We start from the raw sequence: 18369 nt of genomic DNA, 5'->3' as shown, positions 1-18369 counted from the left end.
CGTTCCCCAACAGTGGCATCATGAGCTAGGTCTATGCGTAGTTTCTATGCACGAGTAGAACACAAAGCAGTTGTGGGCGTAGATGTTGCCAATTCTTCTTGCCGCTACTAGTCTTATCTTGTTTCGGCGGCATTGTGGGATGAAGCGGCCCGGACCGACCTTACACGTACGCTTACGTGAGACAGGTTCCACCGACTGACATGCACTAGTTGCATAAGGTGGCTAGCGGGTGTCTGTCTCTCCCACTTTAGTCGGAACGGATTCGATGAAAAGGGTCCTTATGAAGGGTAAATAGAAATTGGCATATCACGTTGTGGTTTTACATAGGTAAGAAACGTTCTTGCTAGAAACCTATACAAGCCACGTAAAAACTTGCAACAACAATTAGAGGACGTCTAACTTGTTTTTGCAGCATGTGCTATGTGATGTGATATGGCCAGAAGATGTGATGAATGATATATGTGATGTATGAGATTGATCATATTCTTGTAATAGGAATCACGACTTGCATGTCGATGAGTATGACAACCGGCAGGAGCCATAGGAGTTGTCTTTATTTTTTTTGTATGACCTGCGTGTCATTGAATAACGCCATGTAAATTACTTTACTTTATTGCTAAGCGCGTTAGCCATAGAAGTAGAAGTAATCGTTGGCGTGACAACTTCATGAAGACACAATGATGGAGATCATGATGATGGAGATCATGGTGTCATGCCGGTGACAAAGATGATCATGGTGCCCCGAAGATGGAGATCAAAGGAGCAAAATGATATTGGCCATATCATGTCACTATTTGATTGCATGTGATGTTTATCGTGTTATGCATCTTATTTGCTTAGAACGACGGTAGCTTAAATAAGATGATCCCTCACTAAAATTTCAAGAGACGTGTTCCCCCTAACTGTGCACCGTTGCGAAGGTTCGTTGTTTCGAAGCACCACGTGATGATCGGGTGTGATAGATTCTAACGTTCGAATACAACGGGTGTTGACGAGCCTAGCATGTACAGACATGGCCTCGGAACACATGCGAAACACTTAGGTTGACTTGACGAGCCTAGCATGTACAGACATGGCCTCGGAACACAAGAGACCGAAAGGTCGAACATGAGTCGTATAGCAGATACGATCAACATGGAGATGTTCACCGATGATGACTAGTCCGTCTCACGTGATGATCGGACACGGCCTAGTTTGACTCGGATCATGTATCACTTAGATGACTAGAGGGATGTCTATCTGAGTGGGAGTTCATTAATCAGATGAACTTAATTATCATGAACATAGTCAAAAGGTCTTTGCAAATTATGTCATAGCTTACGCTTTAGTTCTACTGTTTAAGATATGTTCCTAGAGAAAATTTAGTTGAAAGTTGATAGTAGCAATTATGCGGACTGGGTCCGTAAACTGAGGATTGTCCTCATTGCTGCACAGGGGGCTTATGTCCTCAATGCACCGCTCGGTGTGCTGAACCTCAACGTCGTCTGTAGATGTTACGAAACATCTGACATACACGTTTTGATGACTACGTGATAGTTCAGTGCGTAATGCTAACGGTTTAGAATTGTGGCACCAAAGACGTTTTTGAAACGTCGCAGAACATATGAGATGTTCCGAAGATTGAAATTGGGATTTCAGACTAGTGCCCACGTCAGGAGGTATGAGACCTCTGACAAGTTTTCTTGAGCCTGCAGACTAAGGGAGAAGAGCTCAATCGTTGAGCATGTGCTCAGATTGTCTGAGTGCCACAATCACTTGAATCGAGTGGGAGTTAATCTCCCAGATGAGATAGTGATGGTTCTCCATAGTCACTGCCACCAAGCTATTAGAGCTTCGTGATGAACTATAAATATCAAGGATAGATGATGATCCTTGAGCAACTCGCGATGTTTGACACCACGAAAGTAGAAATCAAGAAGGAGCATCAATTGTTGATGGTTAGTAAAACCACTAGTTTCTAGAAAGTCAAGGGCAAAAGGGATACTTCATGAAACAGAAAATCATTTGCTGCTCTAGTGAAGAATCCCAAGATTGAACCCAAACCCGGGACTAAGTGCTTCTGTAATGAAGGGGAACGGTCACTGAAGCAGTACTACCCTAGATACTTGGTAGATGAGAAGGCAGGCAAGGTCGACAGAAGTATATTGGATATACGTTATATGAATGTGTACTTTACTAGTACTCCTAGCAGCACCAGGGTATTAGATACCGGTTCGGTTGCTAAGTGTTAGTAACTCGAAATAAAAGCTGCGGAATAAATGGAGACTGGCTAAAGGTGAGATGACGATGTGTGTTGGAAGTGTTTCCAAGGTTGATGTGATCAAACATCGCATGCTCCCTCTACCATCGAGATTTGGTGTTTGCGTTGAGTACAAACATGATTGGATTATGTTTATCGCAATACGGTTATTCATTTAAGGAGAATAATGGTTACTCTATTTATTTGAATAATACCTTCAATGGTCTTGCACCTAAAATGAATCTCGATCGTAGTGATACACATGTTCGTGCCAAAAGATATAAAATAGTAATGATAGTACCACATACTTGTGGCACTGCTATTTGAGTCATATTGAGATAAAACGCATGAAGAAGCTCCATGTAGATGGATCTTTGGACTCACTCGTTTTTGAAAAGATTGAGACATGCGAACCATGTCTATTGGTATATATGCATGAAGAAACTCCATGCAGATGGATCATTTGGACTCACTTGATTTTGAATCACTTGAGACATGCAAATCATACCACATGGGCAAGATGACTGAAAAGCCTCATTTTCAGTAAGATGGAACAAGAGAGCAACTTGTTGGAAGTAATACATTTTGATGTATGCAGTCCAATGAGTGCTGAGGCATGCAGTGGATATCGTTATGTTCTTACTTCACAGATGGTTTGAGTAGATGCTGAGTGTATTTACTTGATGAAACACAAGTCTGAATTATTGAAAGGTTCAAGTAATTTCAGAGTGAAGTTGAAGATCGTCGTGACAAGAGGATAAAATGTCTTTGATATGATCATAGAGATGAGTATCTGAGTTACAAGTTTGGCACACAATTAAGACATTGTGGAAAGTGTTTCACAATTAATACCGCCTGGAACACCACAGTGTGATGGTGTGTCCGAACATCATAACTGCACCCTATTGGATATGGTGCATACCATGATGTCTCTTATCGAATTACCACTATCGTTTATGGGTTAGGCATTAGAGACAACCGCATTCACTTTAAATAGGGCACCACGCAATCCCGTTGAGATGACACCGTTTAGAGAAACCTAAGTTGTCGTTTCTTAAAAGTTTGGGGCTGCGATGCTTATGTGAAAAAGTTTCAGGCTGATAAGCTCGAACCCAAAGCGGATAAATGCATCTTCATAGAAAACCCAAAACAGTTGGGTATACCTCCTATTTCAGATCTGGAAGCAAAAGTAATTGCTTCTAGAAACGGGTCCTTTCTCGAGGAAAGGTTTCTCTCGAAAGAATTGAGTGGGAGGATGGTGGAGACTTGATAAGGTTATTGAACCGTCACTTCAACTAGTGTGTAGCAGGGCACAGAAAGTTGTTCCTGTGGCACCTACACCAATTGAAGTGGAAGCTTATGATAGTGATCATGAAACTTCGGATCAAGTCACTACCAAACCTCGTAGGACGACGAGGATGCGTGCTACTTCAGAGTGGTACGTAATCCTGTCTTTGAAGTCATGTTGCTAGACAACAATGAACCTACGAGCTATGGAGAAGCGATGGTGGGCCCATATTCCGACAAATGGTTAGAAGCCATGAAATCCAAGATAAATGGATCTTTAAGAAGAAGACGGATGTGGACGGACATGTCTATGAAGCTCGACTTGTGGCAAAGAGTATTTCCACAAGTTCAAGGAGTTGACTACGATGAGATTTTTCTCATCCGTAGCGATGCTTAAGTCCGTCGGAATCATGTTAGCATTAGCTGCATTTATGAAATCTGGCAGATGGATGTCAAAACAAGTTTCCTTACCAGTTTTCGTAAGGAAAGGTTGTATGTGATACAATCAGAAAGGTTTTGTCGATCCTAAGGATGCTAAAAGGTATGCTAGCTCCAGCGATCCTCCCATGGATTGGAGCAAGCATCTCGGAGTCAGAATATACGCTTTGATGGAGTGATCAAAGTTTTTTGGGTTTATACAAAGTTTGTTAGAAACTTGTATTTACAATAAAGTGAGTGGGAGCGCTACAACATTTCTGATAAGTATATGTGAATGACATATTGTTGATCCGAAATGATGTAAAATTTCTGGAAAGCATAAAGGGTTGTTTGAAAGGAGTTTTTCAAAGGAAGACCTGGATAAAGCTGCTTACATATTGGGCATCAAGATCTATAGAGATAGATCAAGACGCCCGATGATACTTTCAAAGAACGCACACCTTGACATGATTTTGAAAGAGTTCAAAATAGATCAGCAAAGAAGGAGTTCTTGGCTGTGTTACAAGGTGTGAGTATTGAGTAAGACTCAAGACCTGACCACAGCAGAAGAGAGAGAAAGGACGAAGGTCGTCCCCTATGCTTCAGACGTAGGCTCTACAGTATGCTATGCTGTGTACCGCACATGGAGTGTGCCTTGCCATGAGTTGGTCAAGGGGTACAATAGTGATCCGGGAAAGGATCGCATGACAGCGGTCGAACTTATCCTTAGTATCTAGTGGACTAAGGAATTTTCTCGATTATGGAGGTGAAAAGGAGTTCGTCGTAAAGGGTTACGTCGATGCGAACTTTGACACTAATCCGGATGACTCTGAGTAGTAAACCGGATTCGTATAGTAGAGCAGATACTTGAAATGGCTCCAAGTAGCGTGTGGTAGCATCCACAAGATGACATAGATATTCGTAAAGCACACACGGATCTGAAAGGTTTAGACCCGTTGACTAATAACCTCTCTCACAAGCATAACATGATCAAACCAGAACTCATTGAGTGTTAATCACATAGTGATGTGAACTAGATTGGTGACTCTAGTAAACTCTTTGGATGTTGGTCACATGGTGATGTGACCTATGAGTGTTAATCACATGGTGATGTGGACTAGATTATTGACTCTAGTGCAAGTGGGAGACTGTTGGAAATATGCCCTAGAGGCAATAATAAATTGGTTATTATTATATTTCCTTGTTCATGATAATCGTTTATTATCCATGCTAGAATTGTATTGATTGGAAACTCGGATACATGTGTGGATACATAGACAACACCATGTCCCTAGTAAGCCTCTAGTTGACTAGCTCGTTGATCAATAGATGGTTATGGTTTCCTGACCATGGACATTGGATGTCGTTGATAACGGGATCACATCATTAGGAGAATGATGTGATGGACAAGACCCAATCCTAAGCCTAGCACAAGATCGTATAGTTCGTTTGCTAAGAGCTTTTCTAATGTCAAGTATCATTTCCTTAGACCATGAGATTGTGCAACTCCCGGATACCGTAGGAATGCTTTGGGTGTACCAAACGTCACAACGTAACTGGGTGGCTATAAAGGTGCACTACAGGTATCTCCGAAAGTGTCTGTTGGGTTGGCACGAATCGAGACTGGGATTTGTCACTCTGTGTAAACGGAGAGGTATCTCTGGGCCCACTCGGTAGGACATCATCATAATGTGCACAATGTGACCAAGGAGTTGATCACGGGATGATGTGTTACGGAACGAGTAAAGAGACTTGCCGGTAACGAGATTGAACAAGGTATCGGGATACCGACGATCGAATCTCGGGCAAGTAACATACCGATAGACAAAGGGAATTGTATACGAGATTGATTGAATCCTCGACATCGTGGTTCATCCGATGAGATCATCGAGGAGCATGTGGGAGCCAACATGGGTATCCAGATCCCGCTGTTGGTTATTGACTGGAGAGTCGTCTCGGTCATGTCTGCCTGTCTCCCGAACCCGTAGGGTCTACACACTTAAGGTTCGGTGACGCTAGGGTTATAGAGATATTAGTATGCAGTAACCCGAAAGTTGTTCGGAGTCCCGGATGAGATCCCGGACGTCACGAGGAGTTCCGGAATGGTCCGGAGGTAAAGATTTATATATGGGAAGTCTTATTTTGGTCGCCGGAAAAGTTTCGCACTTTATCGGTATTGTACCGGGAGTGCCGAAAGGGGTCCGGGGGTCCACCAGCCTCGGGGAGCCACATGGGCTGTAGGGGGGGCGCCTTGGCCTATATGGTCCAAGGGCACCAGCCCCAAGAGGCCCATGCGCCAAGAGATAAGAAAAAGGGAGAGTCCTAAAGGGGGAAGGCACCTCCGAGGTGCCTTGGGGAGGAAGGACTCCTCCCTGGCCGCACCCTTCCTTGGAGGAAGGGCCAAGGCTGCGCCCCCCCTCTCCCTTGGCCCTATATATAGTGGGGGGGAGGGAGGGCAGCAATACCTAAGCCCTGGCGCCTCCCTCTCCCTCCTGTGACACATCTCCCTCCTCCCGCGGCGCTTGGCGAAGCCCTGTTGGAATCCCGCTACTTCCACCACCACGCCGTCGTGCTGCTGGATCTCCATCAACCTCTCCTCCCCCCTTGCTGGATCAAGGAGGAGGAGACGTCGCTGCTCCGTATGTGTGTTGAACGCGGAGGTGCCGTCCGTTCGGCGCTAGGATCATCGGTGATTTGGATCACGACGAGTACGACTCCATCAACCCCGTTCTCTTGAACGCTTCCGCTCGCAATCTACAAGGGTATGTAGATGCACTCCCCTTCCCCTCGTTGCTAGATTACTCCATAGATTGATCTTGGTGATGCGTAGAAAATTTTGAATTTCTGCTACGTTCCCCAACACTAGTTTCTCCCTGATTCCAGTCGCACCAAAAGAAACATGTCTTCCTCCTCGGGCGTATCTCACCCTAGCCTCAGTGGGCAGGTGATCGAGAAACTCTCCCACACGAATTACGTGCTATGGCGCACACAGATCACACCACAACTTCATGGCGCCGGTGTCTTCCAATATGTTGATGGCACCTCGCCGGAGCCGACCAAGCTTCAAGCCGCCAAGGACAAGGACGCCAAGGACACTTTTTGTGCCCAACCCTCTCCACCCCATCTGGGTACGGGAGGACCAGCAGGTGCTTGGCTTCCTGCTGAGCAACCTCTCCAAAGAGGTGCTTGTCACGGTGACCACGGTCACCACGACGCAAGCGCTCTGGACGACGCTGGCGGGCATGTACTCGTCGCAGTCGCTGAGCCGCGTCAACAACATCCGTACCTCGCTCATCAACACGCAGAAGGGCAACCAGTCCGCCGCCGCCTACTTCGCCACCATGCGTGGTCTCGCGGATGAGCTAGCAGCGGCCGGCAAACCCATCCAGGACGACGAGCTGATCTCGTACATCCTTCACGGGCTGGACCAGAAGTACCAGCCCCTCGTCTCTGCCCTCGACGCCTGTGTCAGCCTTGCCTCCCTCGACGAGATCTTCTCCATGCTCAGCAACTTCGACCATCGCATGGTGCACTTCCAGAACTCCGGCGGCGGTGGCTTCAAGTCCTCCGCCAACCTTGCTGCCCGTGGTCGTGGCGGCGGCTCTCGCTACCGTGGCCGTGGCAAGGGCAGGGCTGGTGGTGCCAGGACCGGCAACAATGGTGGAACCAGTGGTGGTGGCGCCCGTGGCAACAGGGGTCGCCGTGGTGGCGGCTCTGGCCGAACCCGCCCGGACGCCCCACACTGTCAGATCTGTGGCAAACTAGGCCACACCGCCCGGGACTGCTGGTACCGCTACGATGAAGATGAGGACGACTCTCAAGATGATGACAAGATCGCTGCGGCGGTGGATGGATCCTACGGCGTCGACACCAACTGGTACCTCGACAGTGGTGCCACCAATCATCTCACTGGAGAGCTCGAGAAGGTGACCCTCCGTGAGAAGTACCACGGCAAGGATCAAATTCACACCGCCGATGGTGCAGGTATGAGCATCAGCAACATTGGTCATTCTGTTATACACACCCCTCATCATAAGATTCATCTTAGAAATTGTTTGCATGTCCCTAGTGCCAACAAAAACCTCCTTTCCGTTCATAGAATTACCCTTGACAATCATGTCTTCATTGAATTTCATCCTTTTTTCTTCTTGATCAAGGATCTGGCCACGAGGAAAACCCTCTATCGAGGTAGATGCGCTCGAGGACTCTACCCGTTCCTTCCGGAGTTTAGAAGACATAATAAACAAGCCTATGGTGTTGTCAAGCTTTCTTCAACACGGTGGCACGATCGTCTAGGACATGCTTCATTTTCTTTAGTTGAACGCTTGCTTAGGAAAAATAAGCTCCCGTTTGTTGGTGAGCGTCATGTTGAAACTATTTGTGATTCATGCCAAAGAGCAAAAAGTCATCAATTGCCTTATCCTGTTTCTACCAGTGTTTCTACTCAACCACTTTAGTTAATTTTCTCAGATGTTTGGGGTCCTGCCCCTAGCTCAGTTGGTAGACACACATAATACGTTAGTTTTATTGATGACTATAGCAAGTTCTCTTGGATCTATCTTGTCAAGAAACGATCCGAAGTTTTTCAAGTCTTTCAAAATTTCCAAGCACTTGTAGAACGAAAATTTGATCGCAAAATCCTTGCGGTACAATCTGATTGGGGAGGGGAATACGAAAAGTTGAATTCCTTCTTCCAAGCTCTTGGCATATCTCATCATGTTTCCTGCCCTCATGCGCACCAACAAAACGGCTCTGCCGAGCGCAAGCACCGTCACATAGTTGAGGTGGGTCTTGCCCTCCTAGCCGGTGCTTCTATGCCCCTTAAGTTTTGGGATGAAGCGTTTCTCACCGCCGTTCACATTATCAATATGCTTCCTAGTCGTGTCATAAACAACGAAACTCCCATGGAACGACTTCTTCACACCAAACCAGACTACAAGTCCCTTCGTGTCTTTGGGTGTGCGTGTTGGCCCAATCTTCGTCCATACAACAATCGAAAATTAATGTTTCGATCAAAACAGTGTGTCTTCCTAGGGTACGGCGCTCAATACAAGGGTGTAAAATGTCTTGATGTCTCCTCTGGTCGTGTATACATTTTCCGTGATGTCGTGTTTGATGAGACCAAGTTTCCCTTTGCTCAACTTCACCCCAATGCGGGTGCACTCCTCCGCAAAGAAATTATGCTTCTTCCTTCTCATCTCACTAGTTTTGATCACGGGGGTGATAACTGTAATGATCAAGTGTTGACTGACCCTCTTAATACCACATATGAGCATGATGATGATGCAGGAGAAAGCAGGGAAAAAATGGCAGTCAAAACGATGAAGAAATGTGCCCTACATGGCCATATCTTATGTGTCCAGGCGAGGGGAGCAAATCCCCCACGGGATCCGTCCCGCCAGGCACAGCGTCGCCCTTGGGATCGGCGCACTCAGACGCGGCAGGCGGTTCAGGCGGATCCGCCTCAGACTCCGCGCTAGCCGAATCAGGCGCGGGCCGACGCGCGCTGAAAGCGACGTCGAGACGGCCACGCGGCGCGCTGTGGCTGGGGAACACGCCTCCTCCGCTCCGCACCAATCAGGAGACGACAGGTGGCGTGGCGCCACTGGGCCCTCGGTGGCTCGGTTTCCGGCCCAGCCGGTCTGCTACAAATGGCGGGACTTGCGCGACCCGACAACTGCAGGTCCGACCGGCGCGGGATCCCGCGCTGATACTCTGCCCACGCCATCCCGCGCCAATGATGAGGCGTGTCGGGCGTGACAGCTGGGTCAGGCGGATCCGCCTCAGAATCTGGCGACGGGATCGTCTGTGCCAGCCGTGACGCCTGTGACTTCGCCCACGCCCTTATCTTCCACAGAGGATCCGGCTCAGGTGGATTCAGCGGCTGCAACTGCTCTAGCTTCTGCCATAGGATTTTCTGTGGCAGAAACAGCAGCCACAACGTCTTCGCGTTGCACACGACTGCAAAAAGGGGTAACAAAACCTATAAACTACAAGCATATTACAAAATATGGCATGGTATGTTCTACAGGTGAACCTGGTGAACCTCACAATCTTGAGGAAGCTTTGAGTGATGAAAAGTGGAAAAAGGCCATGAATGAGGAATTTGTGGCACTACAGAAGAATAAAACATGGCATTTGGTTCCTCCGCAGCAAGGTAAAAATATCATCAACTGCAAGTGGCTTTTTAGAATTAAGAGAAAGTCAGATGGAATCATTGATCGGTACAAAGCTAGATTTGTTGCAAAAGGATTCAAACAACGGTATGGCATAGACTACGAGGACACGTTTAGTCCTGTTGTAAAAGCTGCCACTATTCGCCTTGTTTTGTCTATTGCTGTTTCCAGGGGCTGGAGTCTCAGGCAACTAGATGTACAGAACGCGTTTCTCCATGGTGTTCTGGAAGAGGAAGTGTACATGAAGCAACCTCCTAGGTTTGTGAACAAAAATGTTCCTTCTTACATATGCAAACTTGACAAATCACTACATGGGTTGAAGCAAGCCCCACGAGCATGGTATTCACGTCTCAGTCATAAGATGCAACAGCTTGGTTTTGTTCCTCCTAAGTCTGACACCTCACTGTTCATTTACAACAAGCATAACACATACATATTTGTACTCATATATGTTGATGATATAATTGTCACAAGCTCATCAGATGAGACTGTCACAGGGCTCTTGAAATATCTCAGCACAGAGTTTGCCCTCAAGGATCTTGGAGACTTGCATTATTTCCTAGGGATTGAGGTGAAGAAGCATGAGGATGGACTTCATCTCTCCCAGGAGAAGTATGCGGCAGATCTGGTAAAGAAGGCAGGTCTACAAGGTTGTAAGCCCTCACCTACTCCTATGTCAAGTTCAGAAAAAATATCTCTCACAGAAGGACAGCTTTTAAGTCAAGATGATAGCACAAAGTATAGGAGTCTAGTGGGTGCACTCCAATATCTCACACTTACTAGACCTGATATTTCATTTGCTGTCAACAAAGTCTGTCAGTTTCTCCATGCACCTACTTCAGTTCACTGGACTGCTGCTAAACGTATTGTTCGCTATGTCAAGAATACTGCCAATATTGGTTTGAATTTCAGCAAGTCATCCTCTATACTTGTAAGTGCTTTTTCAAACTCTGACTGGGCAGGTTGCTTGGATGATAGAAGGTCCACTGGTGGCTTTGCAATTTTCTTTCGCCCAAACTTAATATCCTGGTGTGCAAGAAAACAAGCCACTGTTTCCAGGTCCAGTACAGAGGCAGAGTATAAGGCACTGGCAAATGCCACAGCTGAGGTCATATGGGTACAATCCATGTTAAAAGAACTTGGTGTCAGGAGTAGTCAAGTTCCTTGTTTATGGTGTGATAACTTGGGTGCTACATATTTATCTACCAATCCAGTGTTTCATGCCAGGACAAAGCATATTGAGATAGACTTTCACTTTGTGAGAGAAAGGGTTGCCAAGAAGCAACTTCACATTCGGTTTGTGCATTCCAGAGATCAAATTGCAGATGGATTCACAAAACCGTTACCTACAAGAAGTTTTGAAGATTTTAAACATAATCTCAACTTGATGAAGTTGTGATTAAAGGAGGGTGTTAAACACATCATATGTCACGTTACATTGTTGCACTGGAGGAGCCTTGTGCCGCACCAGCCGCACCTAGAGATAGAGATAGACTAGATAGGTAGTTCAAATATTCTCTCTTGTAACCTACTCTATCTTCTTATCTCTTCTCCTCCAAGTCTCCTGTAATATCTCAACAATCGTTGTATGCGCTTCAGGGATCTTGCGCCCCTGCCTATAACATGCAACACATCCCCACGCACCGAGGCTAAGACGTTTCTGCATCTCGCACAATCACTTCAGCGTGGGGACGCTGGGGGGCTCATGGCCTTTGGGCGCAACCGTCTGGAGATGGTTTCACAGGCGTTATTCAACCGGTTTGGCTAGCATGTAATAAATTATGTGGTTAAGTCATGTAATCTTTCGTTTGTACCCACCACTTATGGTGTTTTCTCTTTACTTTTGTCGTTTTAGTTGATACTATGTACGTTTCAGACTTGTTTATTTCCTTTTAATAAAGATGGTTGTGTGCATCATGATGATGCAGAGGCCAAGGTCATTCCCTTTTCGAAGAAAAAATGAGATTGTCCTGCATTCGAAGAAAAAAAGAGATTGTCTTGCAGAGCATGGATACATGTAGAACTATTATTGTGGCTTTGTACTCTACAGTTCTCGCATGACATAGGCATCATAGAAAAAAATGTCGCAAAAGAATTTACTCGACTTCAGATTGACTGAACATCGACAAAATTAACCAAACTTTCATTAAGTCAGTGAAACTAGTTAGTACCTTAAGAGTGTTGATCATCTTTTTCTGCCGGGAAAGGGAGCTTGTATTTACTTAGGGTGAAATGTCGTTACACAGAGACCTGCAATCTCATTTGTACCCGAACCCAGCCACACCGCCATGTGTGGCGTGCTTCAGCCATAAGCTGCAAGTCTATGACTAACCTTATTATGTGTGCGACTAACTAAGCTCAAGACAAGCCCCCTTTTGCCATCCATCATTGACTGAATCTCTTGCATGACTACCATATACCTGAAGCGGTCGCCCTGTCTCGCCCTGATCCCTGAGACTGCCTTGAAGCAATCCATCTCAACTACAATGGGCATCTGATCGAGTTCTGTGTAGTGCCAGTTCTAATCCTTCTCCACATGCTTCTAGCTGAGCCTATCACAAGAGTGCAACTCCACGCATGCAGTCAATAAAACCGTGCCCTCATAGTCCCGTAAGATCATATTGCACCCAGCCTGTCCTGTTGGTGCAACAAACCTGCCATCTGAGTTCAACTTCACCCAGCCCTCTGGTGGCACGCTCCAGCACTGCTCCCCCACATTCCTGTTTGTCGAAGCATGAGGAATGGGCGTCCCTTAGATGGCGTCTTGATCGCCATCTTCCCCTTCTCCATATTCCCTTAGGATAATCTTTGATACAGTACATAACAGCGACGAGAAGTAGCTTTGCAAGAATCTGAAGGAGGCCTCCATGGACCATGGGTAGCATCCCCTTTTCATGTGTGATCTCTTTATAAACATGCCAAGAAAGCAAAAAGGTCATGAGCACCACCCTGCGAGTCATTCCTGAAAGGGGCTCCGACACGCCAAAGAGCTACTCTGGCCTCATGTTGCGTAAGTCGTCGATGTCTAGGAGAGACCACTATGTGGACATAGCATGCCATAGCTCCTTGGCACATAGGTATCTGCACATCACATGGAAGTCATCGTCCCGTACTCCCTTCGTTTCTCTTTACTCTGTGTATAAAATTTATTTGGAGTCAAACTACGTAAAGTTTGACCAAATATATCTTAAAAACTATCAACATTTATAATACAAAAGTTCTATAGTATGAAAATTAATTTCATGATGCATCTAATGATATTGATTTCATATTATATAGTTGTTCAAACTTTGCGAAGTTTGACTTCAGAAAAATTCATATGGAGACTAAAAAGAAATAGAGGGAGTACCACATAGGAGACATATATTAGTAGGTTCGAGGTTGCTGGAAAATTTATTCGACCAAGTGGCAAGAGAGTTCGACACCACCCGCCATGCGGAGACGCGTAGCTTAGAGGGAGCAGGGCACCTCCATATGGTCTTCCAGATGGCGCGGCGACCATCTGGTACCATGCTCGTCCATGGCAAAGCAATGTGCAGAACGGACGATGAAGATGTCGGTATTTTCTGCGGCCCAGGTGAGGACATCTTGATGCGGATGATGGCGTCAATGTCCACAGACGGAAAATGTTGGTGAAGGAGGTCCCGTCCAAGAGCTCGGTGACCTGCGAAGCCTGCTATTCCTTTGGGGCGAGGTGAGCTAGCCCGACGGCCCCAAGGATAGCCATCTATTGCACCAAATTCGAATTTATGCATCATTGCCAATTCGTCATTCCAACCCCTTCTTTGGAAGTTCCAAGCCGTGTTGGATAGCTTTCCAGACTAACGCATTCCTGGAGTAGATAATATACTCAAGACGCTCTTCAGATAGTAGCGAGCTTTTAGAACCTATGCACAAAGGCTATCGTGTTTGGTTAGAAGTCTCCAGGCCTACTGATATTATGCAAATACTAGCAATGTGTTTTCCTCTTCCTATTTGACGATCCCCACCAAAATTTTCGAACCATCATGTTTGAATCATCGCACATGGACATGGGAAGCTTGAACATGCCCATCATATATGTGGGGATAGCCCGCGCAACCGCTTTAAAAGTCATCTCCTTTCCTGCCAGAGATAATGTATCTCTCCGTGCAATAATTGTCTTGGTAAGACGAGCTGGAGATTTTGAAATTTACACTTCAACATTTGGCCATCGAGAGTAGACAGCCCCATAAATTTCTCCTCAAAGGAAGAGGGCTTCCAACATTCGGCCATCTGGACGTCCAGAAGTGATCTTACTGCCGCGGTGCTGGCCAAACCACGACAGTTTCAACATAGTATTTTCATTGCACCCGTCGATCACCCTCAAGGGGAGTCGCCTGGTGATCTGAATAGATGGAGAATAGAACTGCAAAAACTCGCCGAGGAAACAGCCAGAACTGCAGTAAAGAGAACCGGTCGCTACCAACCACGCCAGGACAGAAAACCATCTGAGTAACTTAATGCTGGGAGAGTAGGCTTTACTTTTTCTATGGTGTCGTGATTTGGGTGCTTATCCCTCCGGCTTTGGGCTGCGTATGTGTACCCTCTAACTCCTTAATTAATAAATGAAAAGGCAATGCTCTGGCCTCCTTTCAAAAAAGAAAAAAAACATTAACAAAGAAAAATTGCCTCCAGTCCAAAATATCATTGTAGTTCCGAGTGACATGTCAGGTTGGTTTCCCCCGAAAAGATATCATACCTAACCTAATTTATAGCATAGAAAGAAAATAAATTACCACTAAAAAATCAATTTGTTGAAAATAAATAAATTTATATGAATACTTCTATTGCTGTACCACCCTTTTGATTCAGTGGGCTAGCTACGCCACTCATGGAGAAAGTGCAAAGGGTGATGCCTGTATTTTTTTGACAGGAAAGCTTACTTTATTAATCAAAGGATGGATATATCGTCTGCCAGCAGACTCATAATGAAATCAGGTGGGGCATCAATCTAACGAGATGGATTATTAGCACGTCCCCATCTAGCCAGCTCATGAGCTACATAATTTGTCTCTCTAATACAATGCTCAATAGTAAACCTCCCAAAATCTAATAGATAACTACGACATTCATCAAGAACCAGCGCTGTCACCATAGAATAAAGGGTGATGCCTGTATACTAGCTATACAGTACACTAGATCATTGATGGCGCGCGTTGCTGCGCCCATCTATTTATCCAATAGAAACCTAGGAACTTCTGTAAGTATACGGACACAGAAATTTCCACAAGTATATGGAGATATCAGACATGCATAATAGATTATCATAAACAGACCTATATATTGATCAATAGTTGATAAATGGGAGGTTAAATCTATAGTTAGATAATTGTTTTGAGTATGGAGTGTAAGACTTTGCCTGCAACAAATTATCAGTGTAATGAAAATGCATAGTAGCTATAACATAACAAATACAACAGGGACATTAACACTATCAAACTATGAACACCTAGTCCAATCATTGCAATTCATTTTTATCCTGCAAAGTCATGGTTGATAAAATTTATCACTTGCAAAGATGAAAGTGAGGATCAGATGTCATTCTTCTCTATAACTACTTACTATTACTAAGAGAAACTAACAAACAAAAGGGTTTGTACTATTTGTGATGCTACTGCCATGAAGGAAACAAACTCAAGCTCACATGTGTTATATTTTTTGTTTGAAAGAATACCCAGTCTTACAATTAAGGAGAGGACCCTGTAGAAAATAAAATGTGGATTTCTGCTTGACAATAAATTATTAATAAATAAGGGCAGCTATCTGAGTTGGAACATTGTCTTGTCTACATGATGGGACTGTATTTTTCTCAATGTCATTTGTGATGCTACTGCCATATAGAAAACAAACTGAACCTCACATGTGTTATATTTTGGGTTTGAAAGAATATCCAGTCTTACAATTAAGGAGAGAGCTCTGTAGAGAATAAAATGGGGAGCTAACAATGGTAAGACGAACTTTCTAGTTGGTGAACCCATATCTTTCGGACATAATTGAAAGATTAAGCTAGCAAGGGGTGTGTGATAGGACATAATTTGCATACCTTGAGAAGCTGCAGTGTAGTTGCACTTACAGTATGCAAAGAAATTCAGTTCCTGTTGGTCTTGAATTATTGTGGCAGTTTATAATATATGCCAGCCTCTTAGATAAATAATGATACATTGTATATAAGCACAAAAGCTTCACTGGTAGACTAAGAAAACAGTAGGCTCCATTCAACAGAGTACTCAGTACATGCTTTTCTCTACAAACATTTGACAGAGATTATGTCACCATGGAAGATCCACTGCACAGAAGTAACACAATCAACTTTCTGAATTACACAATGGTCATGATCACCTCCGAAGTGTTTTCTGTATCTCTTTGTGCCATTTTAGTGCTAGCAACAGTATGTAATCAGTTTCTTTATGCTCCACTACCACTATAGATTGACACATTTTTTGGTATAGCTTATTGCAATATTATTGAAGTGAGCAGGTAAATACAGAAGAAATGATGATCTTTTATAAAGTAAGATTGAACATCAATTATGCCATAAGTTACCTAAGCACTAATAATCACTACAATCTATTATCTGACTGAATATTAGGTGGTTCTGCAATGATTAGATAAATTTTAATCTATCTATTTGCATTCATGAACCAGTAATCCACTGCGGTGTGAGTTATCAAGAGTTCCATTCTATTTATTCATAAATTTCCCTAAATATGTTTCAGATGCAGTCCAGCGACAGTTGCAGTCTATGTTGATTTTGTTTCTGGGTGCTCTGTACACAAGTTGCTCTAAGAATATGGTTACTGCTACACAATTAACAATTCAGCAGGAGCAAACATCCCAGAAGCACGGCAGGTCAAATGAATATACCCACCTGCCTACCTAGCTAGATGTTCTAACACTTCCCATCCTTGTATGATGCATATGCACTTGATCTGTAAAGATAAGGTTTTTCGGGCATGGAGAGAACATATGAAGTGTGTCTTTATCGACACAACTACAATTTAGAGCTAGAAATAAACTACAATTTAATGTGCAAGCATGTAGGACATGAATAACACTATTTCCAGTAAATATGTATGTCTTTCTCCAATTTTTCTACCAGAAGCTATGGGTCTTACAAACTGCCATGTTAGACAGAAAGATGTGTATACTTTGGCATGTATTGGGACTTACTTTTGTTTGACGGTGCACCTCCAGTGTATTTGTGATTCAGCTTGAGCATGACATGATAATTATTTGGCTACTGTTTCTATAATTGCACAATATTTCTAGTACGAAACGGACAATCAGTTGATATTCAGCCTCGTGGGTTGCGGGAACAAGCTACGGCCGTAGCCCGTAGCGTGTTGATAAAACGTTGTAGTTGGCTCGAGGGGAGTGGTGTTGCAGAGGAGCTTACCACGACAAGTTACCCAGGACCCCATGGCGGTCGATGAACTCGAAGAGAAGCAGCCTCGTGGATGTGTGACTGCTCGCCTTCACGATCCCTAGACGCTGGTTTTCACTGCCAGGCAAGTCATCGTAGAATCCCGTTTGAGTGAGTCTTCATGGTCGCGGTTGGCAGCACCGCGCCTTCGCTTGGATCCCGCTCGAGCGCGTAGGCTGTATCCTGAAAAAATCACTTTAGTCCACTTTCGTACTGCACCAGTCAACATATTATGAATATACTTCGTTGCTTGATAATCAAATATCGACATGTTTAACTTGAATACTTTTATCCGGCGCTTAGGCCCACAGTTTGGAAATAATAACTAAAGAAACTCAAAATAGAGCAGATGATGCCGGTTGAACATGAGAAATTTAGAGTAGAATATACTCACATTGTAAAGTAAAGTTAGAATAATATCCTCTCTTGGATGTGACTTATGTGCCAAATCATAAATCATGGTATTGAACATGCCCTTCATGTACAAATTTCAATGTAGCTAGAAAAAGAAAAAGAATGATAGTTCACATGAAAAAGATAAGCAGACTTATAAGCAGGTCATTTATATTATGGAGCATAAACAAAGTATTGCAGTCTCAGTTGCTCACTGGATTTGATAAAACTTTCCAAATCACATTAGAAAAATACTTTTGTAATTGACCTGGGTGAAGAGATCAAGAAACGCAACACTTTTATCTGATGGAACCACCGTCTCTCAAAGGCTTGTCTCATGTAGACTCCACACAATTAAAAGAGCAATGCTAGACATACGTAAAAAAGCTACGTAAACTAACGGGCTGTCCAAC

Source organism: Triticum aestivum, chromosome 7D, assembly GCF_018294505.1.
Source record: "Triticum aestivum cultivar Chinese Spring chromosome 7D, IWGSC CS RefSeq v2.1, whole genome shotgun sequence".
In the NCBI taxonomy this organism is placed as follows: Eukaryota; Viridiplantae; Streptophyta; class Magnoliopsida; order Poales; family Poaceae; genus Triticum; species Triticum aestivum.
This window is presented reverse-complemented; position numbering follows the sequence as displayed.